Genomic DNA, 14,544 nt, shown 5'->3' on the forward strand with positions numbered 1-14,544 from the left:
GCAATCTGGCCAGGTTTCAAACCCACTGAAAACTCTGGCTCTAAATTTAGATGTGATCTGGAAACTTGAGTTTCAAGTTCCCCTTGCATTGGGCAAAGCCTGAATTTCAAGCTATTGCACATTTTAATTTATCTGTTCTCATTTTCTTGATGTCCCTAAACTTCTTGCTCCCTTTTCCAAACTCATCACCTTGGTTATTGCATCTTCCATCTGGCTGTTGCTGTGACTTCTCTCGAATTATTGCCTGTTGTCATGACTCAGACCTTGTGCTGTGTGTCACCCTTCAGTCTTGTCCCCTTGGCTGGGCTGCAGACCCCTGTGGGCAGGGGCTGTCCTCAGGCCTCTTTCCTTCCCCCTCGGTGAAACGTGCCCAGGGTCCAGCACATTGGGGTCCCAATTAAGGCTGGAGGGTTTTCCCATCGTAAAGCTAGACACCGGGAGAAGGTGTGCTCCAACCAGATTTCCAGAACCTTGGTTAGTTAATTCATTGAAGGCGTACAAGTACATAAGCAATGCCAACCTCTGGAGAACAGTGTTTTGAATGAAGAAGACGTTTACACAATCTAACACAAGTTTGATGAAAACCAAGCTAAAATGCAATCCTTTCAGAAAAGCTTTCCCTCAGTCCTGCCACGCTGGTGCTGGCTGACTTGTTTGTCTCCATTTTGTGGGGGGTAGAGGACTCAAAGGTTAGAATTTGGCATGTGGGGCAGGACTAGAGTTCAGTGCACATGGACCTTTTCACACCTTCACTCTGCTTTTGAAGAAAGAGAGGGTATGTGTTTCCTAGGGCTGCCACCACAAAGCAGCACAAAGTGGGGGTGGGGGCGGGGGCGGGGCTTCAGCAACAGAAACCTATTGTCTTACAGTCCTGGAGGCTTGGAGTCGGATCCAGGTGTCCGCAGGGCGGGGTACTTCTGAGGGCTGGGAGGGAACATCCGCCCCCTGCCTTTCCTCTCGCTTCTGGAGGTTTGTTGGTGACCTTTGGTGTTTCTTGGCTTGCGGGTCACATTCACCTTCATGTGATGTCCTCCTTGTTTGTGTCCACATTTCCCCTTTTTATAAGGACACCAGTCATATTGGATTAGAGGCCCACCTTAGCCTACTATGAGCTCATCTTAACTGATCATGTCTATGGTAAGCCTATTTCCAAATAAAGTCACATTCTGAGGTATGGGGGTTAGGACTTCACACATGAATTTTTTTGGTGGGGAGGGTACAGTTCAACCCATAACAGAGACTACTGTATTCTTGTTTGACTTTATTGTTCTCCAAATCAAGGTGTGTCAATTTGATTGAGTCTGTGCCACACCTATGAATTTGGATGATAAACATCTAGAAGAAGCTAAAGGTGGGTTCCTTTCTCTCTCCAGTCCATCCATCCAACCATCCATCCATCCATCCATCCATCCATCCATCCATCCATCCTTCCATCCATCCAGTGATCTATCCATCCATCCATCCATCCAGTCATCCATCCATCCATCCATCCATCCATCCATCCATCCATCCATCCACACATCTATCCATCTGTTGTTACACAGAACACACACACACACACACACACACACACAAACACACTTTATATAGCTGGGACTTTGGGAGTTTCTAATTGGAGTTCCCTGCCATCCCAGGAGCACTATTTGGAGTCCTGTTTGCATGTGACCTCTTAGCAACCTCACAGGAGTAAGGTTCGGGTTCAGAACACAGCCCTGCACTCACCAGCTGTGACCCTCAGTGACCTCTTCCTCTTTGAGCCTTGGTTTCTTCATTTGTAATGCAGCAAGCACTAGAGCACAGCCTGGCGCCCAATAGGCCCTTGAAAAATGGTGGTGGTTATTAATGTTATTACTGTTGAGTGAGGTGTGGAGAGAGGGAGAGAGTGGAAGCTTGGCCTGTCTGCCGACTTCCAGGAGCTCAACACGAGACATTCCCCAGGTGGAATTCCAAGCTCTCTCACAGGCACCATGTCATTTGGTCTGTCCTCACAGCAATCCCGGAGCTATGATTCTTACCTTTTTGGAAACTGGATGCCCCTGAGAATCTGATGAAAGCTCTGGACTCTCTTCCCCAAACAGCACATATGCATGGACTGTCTGCGTAAATTTGCATATGATTTCAGGGGGTTTATGACTCCTCTTTAGCCCATCTTTGGAGGCTAAGAATCCACACTCAAGAGGTAGCAACCTTAAAAATCCATTTGTTCATTCGGTAAACATTCCCCGTGTGGCTGTCACACACTGGGTGCTGTGTGAGGGGAGAAAGGGCAGGCAGGGGACCTCTCCCCAAGCTGCTCACAGGCATCTAGAACCAGAATCAGAAGTAGAAGCGATTCACCCTTGTAGGAGAAGTATAGCTATACTTATGTCAGTGTTCAGAGGAGAGAATTTGTTTCCACCATAGGGGTGTGTGGAATAATCAAGTGCATTCAGTGGAGGGAAGGACACTGATTTGGAAAGTGAAAGAAGAATGAGAGTTTGGGCCTCAAATGATACGTTGGCATTCCCAAGGTACATGCTCCAGCAGTTCACAGAAGTGCACATGCGTTGTTTGCTTTCACCTCAATGTAACGAGTTGGTAGATTCCTAAAATGCTGCCCCTCTGATGGGAAGCCAGATACAATTCACGTTGGGTTCTTTGAATACGGTCTTCTAACTCAGTATCACCTCTATAAGCAAGAGCACAGGTCAACCACTTGCACAAAACACACACAACATTGATGTTCCTTCTGTCTTCAGGCTTCACCTCTGTCAGGAGGGAGTGTCTGGCGACTGACCCCCCAGGATCATTGCCACAGAGCTCAGCTTTCTGTTCCTCCCCATAAACAGGAGTCTCAGATGCCCTAAGAGGGCTTGGACCTGGGAAGAGCATGTCGGCGGGTAGCTGACCACTACCTTCCGTTTCTCTCTACCGGGAGAGAATTTTCTTCCTACCCCTGCCTCCTCTCTTCTTTATCCACATCCCACTAATGGCCCAGAGCTGGAACTTCTCAGTGTCAGAGAACATTTTGACATGCCAGGTTCTGTTCTGCTTTAGCTGCGTTGAAAGCATATCCATTTGGTTCTGGTTCATAACGCTTCCCTAGGAGTTTCTCTGAAAGACTTTAGTTCCTTTTGTGGTTCAGCAAAAAGCTTGGTATTTGGGTTGGGTGCAGGTTAGGGTTAGGCCAGGGTGGAGGCCCCTTCTGGTTTGGGTTTTACAGGGTGGTCATTTGCAAGACCCTTATCTCAAGCCATCCCAGATGGAAAGGGCAGGAGGATGTGGCCAGGGAACCCACTTCACAGAGAATTTGAAAGAACAGAGCAGCAGCAAGCTGGCCTTGAAGAGAAACTACAGTTTCAGGTTCCCACCGTCAAAATGAGTTTGATGTAGCAAGAAGTTAGGAAAGTGATTTCTGCTTCAGGCTTGGCCACAGATTCGCAGTGTGCCCCTGGGTAGATCAAGTCCCCTCTCTGGGACTCAGTTTCCTTATGTGTAAAAGAAGGAAATTGGACTAGAAACCAGATGATGGCTAAGGTATCTTTCAGAGCTAAAATTTATGGTGCTATGAAAACAACTTTATTTTAAGTTAACTATGACTCTAAGGAAAAGACTCAAAATCTCCCTTCCCCAGGCACACCGAGTTCTTTTTTTTTTTTTTTAATTAATTTATTTATTTATATTTATGGCTGTGTTGGGTCTTCGTTTCTGTGCGAGGGCTTTCTCTAGTTGTGGCGAGCGGGGGCCACTCTTCATCGTGGTGCACGGGCCTCTCACTGTCGCGGCCTCTCTTGTTGCGGAGCACAGGCTCCAGATGCGCAGGTTCAGTAGTTGTGGCTCACATGCCTAGTTGCTCTGCGGCATGTGGGATCTTCCCAGACCAGGGCTCGAACCCATGTCCCCTGCATTGGCAGGCAGATTCTCAACCACTGCGCCACCAGGGAAGCCCCCACCAAGTTCTTCCTTCATCAAAATTGATCCCTCTCATGTTCTACTCCCTAACACGATGCTCATTAGAGAGCTGACCTAATGGCTTAAGCAGCCTTCCTGGATCCCATTTCTATTTTAACGGATTACTTGGATGTCATTACCCGAGGCTCCCTGAGTAGCTGGGGCTGTGCAATAGAGTTGCAGGCAGGCCCCCGGGTCACAGAACCTTTCTCTCTCCTCTCTCCCCTCTTCCCTCCCTCCCTTGCCCCTTCTTTCCTTTCAGTGACCCTTGTGTTGAGAGCTTCCTTTGCACGAAGCCCAGTGTTAGGGCAGTATTAGGTATAACCCTTGCAGAAGGGAATGCACCCCTTCAAGGTGCTAGAAGGCAGGACCCACTTCCAGCAGGACAAGGAGTAGCCCTCCTTGTCCTGCTGTGATCCCGCAGGGTGTAGGGGCTGGAGGGTTTCTAGCGAACTTCACCTGGAATCCCCAGGTATCCACGACCTAGCACCACAAGGTGTGCTAGGTAAGTGGTTCTCACACTTGAAACTCACCCTTTAACGAATAAAAGGCTCTCATTCATTTTTGATATTTTAAATGAGAATCTGTCTACTTTTGGTTTCTTGCCTCTAGGCCTTCTTAGCTGGATCTCATGAACAGAATCAAACCTTCATTCTAATGGATATTAACTGTCATGCCTCAGGTTTTCAGGGATAAATTGAGGAAAGGCATAGCTCCCTCACAAGGCCTATTTGAGGCCCAGTGGTTTTGTAAGTAAAGCGCTTGCATGGAAAGAGGTAAGTGCTTAGTCAACAGTAATTATTATTCTAATTGCCAGTTGATTATATCGTGATATTTTCAAGGTGATCGATTTATGGAGAGCAATTTGCCCTTCCAGGAAGTGGCGCCTAGACCGTCAGGCATTCTGATTTCTTGGACGTGAATTCAGTAGTTTCTCTTCCTCTGGTTTATCACCCGTGGTAGGGCTTGCACCTGACTGGGGTGGCCTTCTCCCCTCCGTCCTCCCCCCAGCCTCCCTTGACTTTCTCTCTTCCTCTTTCCTTATTTCTCTTTCTTAAAGTTTATTGGGAGTTTTTGCATTCTTAAAAGACTACACACACACTACACAGAATTTGAAACAAAAACATCAAAAAAAAGTAGAAATTTAAAAAAAAAATCACTCATGGCATCCAGAGAAAAATGCATTTTGGTATATTCCTACTTTCTCTTTTTTCATCGTTTTGAGTTTTGTTTGCTTGTTTTACGTGTTGAAGTCATTCTGTAAATGTAATTTTGCCTCCAGCTTATTTTTAGATACAATTATAATATAAGCATTTCCCTGTATTAATTTAAAATTCATCACAAACGTCATCTCTATTGGCTATAAATACAGCCAATTGACTGGGCACCATGCTATGGTTTAACATGCTTCCCTTTAAGGTTGATTTTACCTTCTTTCTTTTTTTTTTAAATTTTTATTTATTTATTTATTTATGGCTGTGTTGGGTCTTCGTTTCTGTGCGAGGGCTTTCTCTAGTTGCGGCAAGTGGGGGCCACTCTTCATCGTGGTGCGCAGGCCTCTCATTATCGCGGCCTCTCTTGATGCGGAGCACAGGCTCCAGACGCGCAGGCTCAGTAGTTGTGGCTCACGGGCCTAGTTGCTCCGTGGCACGTGGGATCTTCCCAGACCACGGCTCGAACCCGTGTCCCCTGCATTGGCAGGCAGATTCTCAACCACTGCGCCACCAGGGAAGCCCCTACCTTCTTTCTAATTCGTTGTTTCTAATAGGCTGTGGCTGGGCAAACACCCTCCACGCCTGTTAGGACTGTATGTAAGGTAAGAGTTGTCATCTGGAGATCCTGTGCGAAGGACTGAGCGGTTCTCCTCAGGAAACTTTGGATTTGAATTTTGTGACACATTCTTTAGTTTCTCAAAGGTCTCCTTTACTTACATTTGCAGTTCTTGATCGAGGCCTGTATGGTTGAGATTATCAAGTAATTGACCAATTTACAAATGGAATATCACTGTACTCGTAAGAAGGCTAAAATCAGCCTTTCCCCCTTTAGAGAAAATTTCTCCTTAGAGAGATAGAATAATGCAATTGTTAAGAGCTGCCTGTGTCCAAAGCCCGGCCCTCCCGCATCCTGGCTGGGTGACCTCAAGCAAGTTTTGGTTTCTCTGTTCCTCGGCCCCCCTCATATGGGATGATAACGGCATCTGGGTGGTAAATGAACTAATCCATGTAAGGTGCTTAGGAGAATGCCTGGAGCTCGGTAAACTCTAGTGAGTGTTTGCTATTATTATGGTCTCTGCCTGTAGAGAGCATTTTAAAGTTTCTTGTAAACATTTCTGGTCTTACATTTAGGTCTTTAATCCCAATGTTCATTGCAGCACTGTTTACAATAGCCAAGGCATGGAAGCAACCTAAATGTCCATCGACAGATGAGTGGACGCAAAAGATGTGGTACATATGTACAATGGAATATTACTCAGACATTAAAAAGAATGAAATAATGCCATTTGCAGCAACATGGATGGACCTGGAGATTACTGTGCTAAATGAAGTAAATCAGACAGAGAAAGACAGATATACGATATGGCTTATATGCAGAATCTAAAAAAAAAAAAAGATACAAATGAACTTATTTACAACACAGAAACAGACTCACAGACTTAGACAACAAACTTAGGGTTACCAGTGGGGAAGGGTGGGGGGGCAGGATAAACTGGAAGTTTGGGATTGACATGTACACACTGCTATATTTAAAATAGATAACAAACAAAATTAAGAAAAACAAACTTAAATTCATAAAACAAGAATCATTTCTTCCTAGCATATTGTGACATATGCCAGCATTTTCTGTACTTAAAAATTGGGATAGACTAATTTACAGAAAAGATACTTTTGAAGGTAGTTGTTCTTTGTGTGTATTCATATATTAAAAGAATATATATTTAAAAAAATTTTTCCACTGGCTCTTTAGGCTTCTTGTTTTTTTAAAGAGACCCAGGAGTGGAAGAAGGACCATTCAAGGGCAAGGGCTGCAAAGACGAGGAGCAAGGTGGGGAGAGCAGGGCAGCTGGGGGACAAGGCTGACATGGGGGCACCTCGACTCCCAAGGCCAGGGAGTGGGTGGTGCTCTCAGGGCCCCCTGGATGCCATCCAAGCTGGGCCAGGAAGTGAGAGTTAAGGCCCAGCAAAGGGAGGGGGGGCCAGAGCTGAAAATCAGAACCTGAAGGAGGAAGGGGCTGGGATCTGCCCAGCCCCAGGGTTACAGCCTATGAGGATGAACAGCACGGAGTCTCAGGGGGTGGGTGGGGAAATCTAACTATAGAATTTGCAGTTTTCCTTACCAGAGGTCCAGCACAGTTGCATTCTGGTAATGGAAGCAAAATTTTAAATATGAGCAGGAAATAGAATTAATTTTAAAATATCTGAAAACATGTATTCTGTGACTTGTCCAACTGGCCCAGCTTGGCTGGCTTGTTCTTCCTCAGACTGACTGATTAATAGGACAGAAATGAGGGGGTGTGAATTTGTTTCGGACCCGGGTGGGGAGTCGGGGTAGGTGGCTGGCATCACCCCACTTAGGCTAAATCTGCATTTTCAAGTCCAGGAGGGGTGCCCTGGATATCCTGGGGGATGGAGGAGTTGGAAGGGAAGCATTTTGGACTGAGCTCCTTCTCAGCAAGCTTCTAGAAGCAGTTTGCTTTCTCCCCCTCTTTTGAAAGTAGAGTCGTGCAGGCCCAGAGGCAGCCGTGTGACCAGTGGACCCTGGGGACCTTTCCCCTGGCCAGGCCCAGGCCGAGGAGCTGCCCTAGGAGGGGAGGGGGTGTGTGCAGACTGTCGAGCCTAAAATGCTCCCTGGGATGAAGTGGGAGGACAGGCCGGCACTCAGGGAAATAAAATAAAATCCCGCTGGGCTGTTTTCTTCACTGAGCATGGAGAAACATTTAGCAGCATGAAAGGTGGTTGAGAAGCAATAAATAATCTTCAAATGGGGAAAGGCCGCCGTCTGGGAGGTGGAGAGTAAGACTGCAGCACAGAGCATTTGATCTGAGTTGAAACTCTGGAGAGAGGCTGATTGCGCCGTAGCCCAGGACACGGATAATTAAAAGCAAAGACATCTTTAAGACACATCTGAGTCGGCCTCCCTGTCCCCCTTCTTCACCCTACAAGTCCCCCACGTCCACCCCCCACCATCTTCTTTTCCTGGAAAAGGCTGGGAACACCCTCCAAAGTAAAATCATCCTAACGAGAGAAGACATGTTCTTGAAGAAATCTCGGCTTAGAGTTTACAGCTCTATAAGCATTTCCGCAGAAAGACATCCCACACTCAGGCACTAAGTCAAGGCCACATAGTTGCAGTGCTAGCTCGGTCTTCTGCATGATTATTTTTACATTTGCAATTAAATGCAGATTTTCTGCTGCCTGATTCTGACCGGACAAGGGGCTCTGGTGCTTCTGGATCTTTCGGCACACACGCTCAGGCGCATGGAGTTGCACGAGGGGTCACGATCAAACAGGACAACACCCTACCCGCAGCACGTGCACCAACGGAAGGCACTTGGGACACACGCGTGCCTGCAGCGGAGCTGCCTCTCCCCAAACATTCTTCATGAGAAACAGACCTGCTCTGCTTCTCTGTACTTCATTTTGATGATTGAATTTTTCCTTAACCAAAAGTGTAGGGATAATGGTCTTTTTTTTTTTTTTTTGATACTCCAGAAATCTTGAAGAAAATATGATTATATAGCTCATTTATTTTGGTCTTAAGAGAAATTGATCGTTGTGTGTGTATGTCTGTGTGTGCATCTCTGTGTGTGTCTGTGTGTGCAGGCGTGTGTATGTGTGTGTATGTGTGTGTGTTGGGACGGTGGGGATCCTGAGAACTTCCAAGAAGTTCCATATTGCCCTTTCTCCTGCGATGGCCAGGGGTGCCCAGCGTTGATCAGGAGCAACTTGCAGGAAGAGGAAAGGGTTGGTTTTTAGGTCTGTAACTACCAGCCCCTGCCCCATTCTGCATACTGTGGGCTCCAATGAAGGGAGTTGTTATTTGCTTCCCCAGGTCAGTTTAAGAGGCAGTTAGGAAAGTCAGAGCTCACCTCACCTAAGCAGACAAGCAGGGTAGGTAGTACAACAAGCCAGGCCTCAAGGGGCAGGAAGACATAGACTTGAATCGCACCGGCCACTTTACTTGCTAGTGTGATCCTGGGAAAGTTCCTTGACCTCTCTCAGCCTCAGTTTTCTCATCTGTAAATTGGCCCGGTGATCTCCATGATATGCAATTCTTGTCAGCACAGTGTCGGGTACGGAGTGGGTGCTCAGGGGATTAGAGGCCCCACATTCTCCTCTCTCACCAAGTCCTCCAGGCTGCTGCTGGAAATGGATTTGGCAGAAGGAAGGCTTAATTCCCTTCTGGGAAGCCACCCTCCTATATCCTGGCTGCCTCCCTGGCCTTTCGCTCAGCCCTGGGAGCTGGAGTCTGTCACTCAGGTCCAGGAAGGAACTGGAGTAGGTGTTCAGTAACAGGAAGAGGACTGTGAAAGCTCCACCTGGCGGGGTCCTGCGGCCCAGAGTGATGGGCCGGCTCGGAGACAGGCTCCCACCCACTTCCCAGTGCTGCTCAGAGCCGGCCCTGGGTAAATGGAGTTCACCCACCTCCCAAAACCGGCGTCCTCAGCCCTCCACACCCCCGGGCAGACTCCCTCTTCCTCTGGAGAGCTTCCTTTGTTTCACTCGGATGCTGTGACTGCTCTGAGAGGCCCCTACGGGGACAGTCCTGACGCTGTCCCTTACCAGTGGGCATTTTTGGATACCGTCACTATTTGCTGCTGGGGCTGCCTATTTGCGTCTTGCCTGACTTCTCCTGGAGCCCCTGGGGCATGGGCACCCATGCAGGGCTGTGCTAGCCTGGGAGGAGGAAGCCAAAAGAAGGAGTCCCCACCTACTCCTACTTCTGTAGGAGGAAATGAGGGTGGAAAGTCGCCCACAGGCGCTCAGGCGAGGTCTGTGGGGTTGATGTTGATGATTAGGAAGTCAAAAGCTGGACTTGTGGACGTTGAAACTTAGTCCCTTGTCAAGTATTTTCAACCCATATTTCTTCACAGAAAAGTAATTGGATGTAAACCATCCCTCTCACCCCTCACCCAGACTTCTCTGAAGTTGGGCATTTGACATTGATTTTCCCAGTTCAGTATCAAGTATAGCATCACTGAAGATCACCAAACTGCTATTTAGACATTTTAAAGATGCAATTTGAGTTCCAGGGCAGGGGAAAGGGGTGGATAAAAGAGATTATATGATAATGATATGGCTGTGGAAGCCTGTCAAATAAAGTGCATTTTCTCTGGTGGGCAGGCTATTTCTGGAGCTGGGCATGGGTCGCTCTGCTGAGGGATGTGTTTATCCTAATGGGAAGCAGGACCGAGCTAGGCCGCAGCTCCCTGCACAGTTTTTAAAGTCTTAAGATACCACAAAGACATTTGTGGTGTTCAGGAGACGCATTTAGTCCGCCCTGGCCCTTTCAATGTGTGCTGACTTGGCTCTGACAGGAGCCAGAGGAAAGCAAGGAGAAGTCTGACAGCAGAAGTGGGAGAAAGTGTGTCCGTCCAGACCTGCCCATTAAGGTGGTTTTGGATACAAGGAAGAGAAAAGTCAATGCAAACTGACTTAAACAATAAGGAGTTTACTATAGGATCTAACAAGTAGCCCAGAGCTAGGGCCTCAGGTAGGGTTTTATCAGGGTGCTAATTCTGTTTTCCTGTAATCCTGTTTACTCTGCCCTCTTCTAATTCTTTTCCTTAGGCTGACTCGCCTCATGGCTGCAAGATGGCTGCCAGCAGCAGCTCTGGCTCTTGCTTCTTTGGTTACATCCAGAGAGAAGGAGAGGAAACCTTTTCCTTTCAGTTTGAACTGGTCAGTTTAAGCCACTACCTGGATAATAGCAGCCACTAGGCTGATATCCTGGGTTGACTGGCCTAACCCAGGCTTCTGAACCCAACACAAGCAAAGAGACTTGAGTCGCCCTAACTGCTGGGATCAGATTCCCCTGGGACCCAGGCATGACATGAGGGCGGGGGTGGGGGACAGGGGGAGGCTTTAACTGGACTCTGTAAGGAAGGCAGGGGGACGGTGAGTTGGAAATGAAAGCAGTTAAGCAATCAACTGTGTTCCCAACCAGAAATGCAGGGGACCTGTTCTAGCAGAGCTCTGTCATGGGCTGAGAGACTGTTAGTCTGAACTTTCTGTCTCACAGAGCTGTCGGGATCAAGAATGATGATGGGAAAGTAAAAATGTGAAATAGAGGTAAAAAGTGTGCGTGTGTGTGTGTATATATAGATAGATATAATATAGTAAAGCATAAAATATATGTATATAAATAGTATTACTACTGAAACCATGAACCTCATGGTTGAATGGACTCACACCTCAGTTTTCTCTCCTGTAAAATGGACACAGTAATACTGATTTATCGTCTTTTGCAAAGGGTATAGAAGTTTCATGTATTAATTCCAGTGCTCCTAGGGACATGTGAGACTCCCCAGACCCGGGCTTGTTTTCCCTCACAGTGGAATGGTGACCACTCCAGCCCCTTGGTACTCTCTCCCTGTCTCCCCATTCCACCCAACCCGGGCAGGGTTCAGCAATATTCCCTCTGGAAAGTATGAAAACCAAACTTCCCAGAGTTTCCAGTCACTGCTCTTGGATTCACAGGGAGGACCCACCTCTTCCCAGGAATTCTGGCAGGGCTGCTCAGGGACCGTGACAGAGATGGAACCTGGCTGTGAGCCCGAGATGGCGTGGACGGGACGGGGGTGGAGCCCGCCGGCTGGGTCCCAGGACAGAGCAGCGCAGGTGACAGACAGAGGGACGGAGGAGGGGCGTTCTAGAGCGTGAGGCGCGGGATCTGCTGGGGGAACCGGGAAGACACCGGTTGGGGTCCCTGCCCTGCAGTAGGACACTGTGCTACTGTTGTCACAAGCAATACAAGTCTCACCCGCAGCTGAAACAATGGCCACAAAGGCTACAGTTTCCAGTCCTGAGGGCCACCCCTGGGAACTGGAACTGTTTGCTTCCCCAGGCGCAGCCTCGATTTTCATGGGAGAAAAGCCAGGAGGCTTTTATCGATTCCCCAGATGCCAGCAGGCCAGCTCCTCTGTAACCTCCCTCTTCCTCCAGGTCTGGTCTCTTCTCATAGGGGAACAGGCACCGGAACACACACACACACAGAAACACACACACACACACAGAAACACACACACACACACCTGCACGCCCTCTCCCAGGTCTTACCTGCTCTGTCCCTCTGGCCACCACATGTGGAGAGAGTGCATTCCACTTTGGGCGTGGAGTGCAGACACAAAAGAGACACGTTCACCTTCCCTACTTACAGAGAGACACTGACTGTGGAAATGCTCAGAGGAAGAGCAGTAAGGCCCTTACGCCTCAGGCTGGTTCAGGGCACAGTCTCTGGGCAGCCCCAGCCCGAGGCTGAGTGCTTCGAGGGGCAGCTCCTAGAGCTTCCGGGTCCTCACGCTACAAACTAGAAGGGATCCTGGGGGCTCGTGATGCCAGGACAACTTGCAGCTTCACAGAGGAGGGGCCCAGAGAGGAGTCACCTCTGGCCACGTGGCTCATCCCCTGGAGCCTGGTCCGGGGCACAGTCTGGGGGGTGGGATGTAGGGTAGCCGAAGCCCTAGGGAGGGATGCGTTTCCAGGAATGTGTGTCAGCCTCCGGAGCTTGTTACCTGAGAGGAACCTGCAGAAGTCAGCAAGCTCCGAGGCCCACCTCTGCTCACCACAAGGTGGCAACAACGCTTTGTAGGAGCCCCAGCTTGAGGGGTGGTGTCCAGCGCTAAGGACCGCTGGACCTCACCTCCCGAGCCCTGATGGTCTAGTATTCTTTCAATGTCTTCAGGTCAGGCTGAGACTTCGTTTCATGTGGGCCTGGGTGTGCCTCGCTTTCCTGTCTGATTGCCTTAACTCGGTCTGACTTGCACCTGCTGACCAGTTCTGATTCCCCCCCTCCCTTCAGCTCTTCCATAAGCTCTACGGGAGTGTGGAGGACAGAAGGACACAGTTCTACTCACGGGACTCTAAAAAGGCCAGTGGGAAGGTGAGCCAGAGATCAAAACCCCATTAGACAATAGATGAATACATGTAAGTTAGTGCCCTGTGCAGTGCTGAAGTTACATTTTTCATTTTAGGAGAAGAGTTGAAAGTAGCTTTTCCACCTGGAAACAATATTACTTGACTCATGCACCTTCTCTACAGCAGCACCCTTTTGCCCCTGTGCTCTTTTTTTTTTTTTTTACTAGTTATTAGTTTATTTTTTTAATTTTTATGTTATATTGGAGTGTAGTTGATTAACAATGTTGTGTTAGTTTCAGGTGTACAGCAAAGTGATTCAGTTATACATACACATATATCTATTCTCTTTCAAATTCTTTTCCCATTTAAGTTATTGCAGAGTATTGAGCAGAGTTCCCTGTGCTGTACAGTAGGTCCTTGTTGGTTATCTGTTTTAAATATAGCAGTGTGTACATGTCAATCCCAAACTCCCAATCTATCCCTCCCTCTCACTCTTCCTTCTGGTAACCATAAGTCTGTTTTCTAAGCCTGTGAGTCTGTTTCTGTTTTGTAAATAAGTTCATTTGTATCATTTTTGAAAGATTCTGCATATAAGGGATGTCATATGATACTTTGTCTTTCATGAATGTGTTGACTGCATGAATGAATGGTGTGAGTAAATGAATGAATGATGAATGAAGAAATGGAAGTTGGGTGAGGAGAGGCAAACCCCTCACTGCACGCCTCTGGCTGGCCCAACCGTGTGTGTCCAGGACACAGCTGTTCACAGATACCCAAGAAGTCAACCCTGCAACTTGGGAAACAGCCATGAGGAAGCCTTAACACATCCTCTGCTTTGTGCTGTCTGTGCCCTGTTGGGGGTGCTGGTGAAAGGTGGGCTGTCTTAATGTAAAAATGAACATCTGGGGCTTCCCTGGTGGCGCAGTGGTTGGGAGTCTGCCTGCCAATGCAGGGGACACGGGTTCGAGCCCTGGTCTGGGAGGATCCCACATGCCGCGGAGCAACTAGGCCCTTGAGCCACAACTACTGAGCCTGCGCGTCTGGAGCCTGTGCTCCGCAACGGGAGAGGCCGCGACAGTGAGAGGCCCGCGCGCCGCGATGAAGAGTGGTCCCCGCTCGCCGCAACTGGAGAAAGCCCGCGCACAGAAACGAAGACCCAACACATCCGAAAATAAATAAATAAAAAAAAAAAAAAAAAAAAAAGAACATCTGTACCCATCAGAGGCATGGCTCGGGACCCTCTGCTTGCTGCCCAAAAGAAAGACTTTGCAGACAACTCTGGTCAAGGGCAAATAGTAAACATATTTTTTGTTGATTAACTACAAAAGCAATGCATATGTATTTATATATATATATATATCCAGTCTTCCTTATTCACCATTCCATTATGTGGATTTTTCTACTCACTAAAACTTATTTGTGACCCACAAATCAATAGACATGGTGCTTTCGCAACCATTTGTGGACATGGGCAGAGGGACAAAAGATTTGAGTCACCCTTGAGCGCAGCCCCAGCTGAGGTCAAAGTGATGCTGTTTCA

The 14,544-nt window shown here is 48.0% G+C and overlaps 1 long non-coding RNA gene across 1 annotated transcript; it reads right to left on the minus strand.

Annotated features, from left to right (window-relative positions):
• Positions 1-255: 255 nt before the first annotated feature.
• On the minus strand, positions 256-8,830 carry LOC309607754. Its single transcript, XR_014232526.1, has 2 exons — positions 5,671-8,830; positions 256-5,360 (listed from the first exon to the last, which is right to left on the minus strand). It is a non-coding gene; the product is annotated as an uncharacterized lncRNA (long non-coding RNA).
• Between the last annotated feature and the right edge of the window lie 5,714 nt (positions 8,831-14,544).

The sequence above is a fragment of the Balaenoptera borealis genome (assembly GCF_965194805.1).
Source record: "Balaenoptera borealis genome assembly, chromosome: 12".
NCBI classification, from domain to species: domain Eukaryota; kingdom Metazoa; phylum Chordata; class Mammalia; order Artiodactyla; family Balaenopteridae; genus Balaenoptera; species Balaenoptera borealis.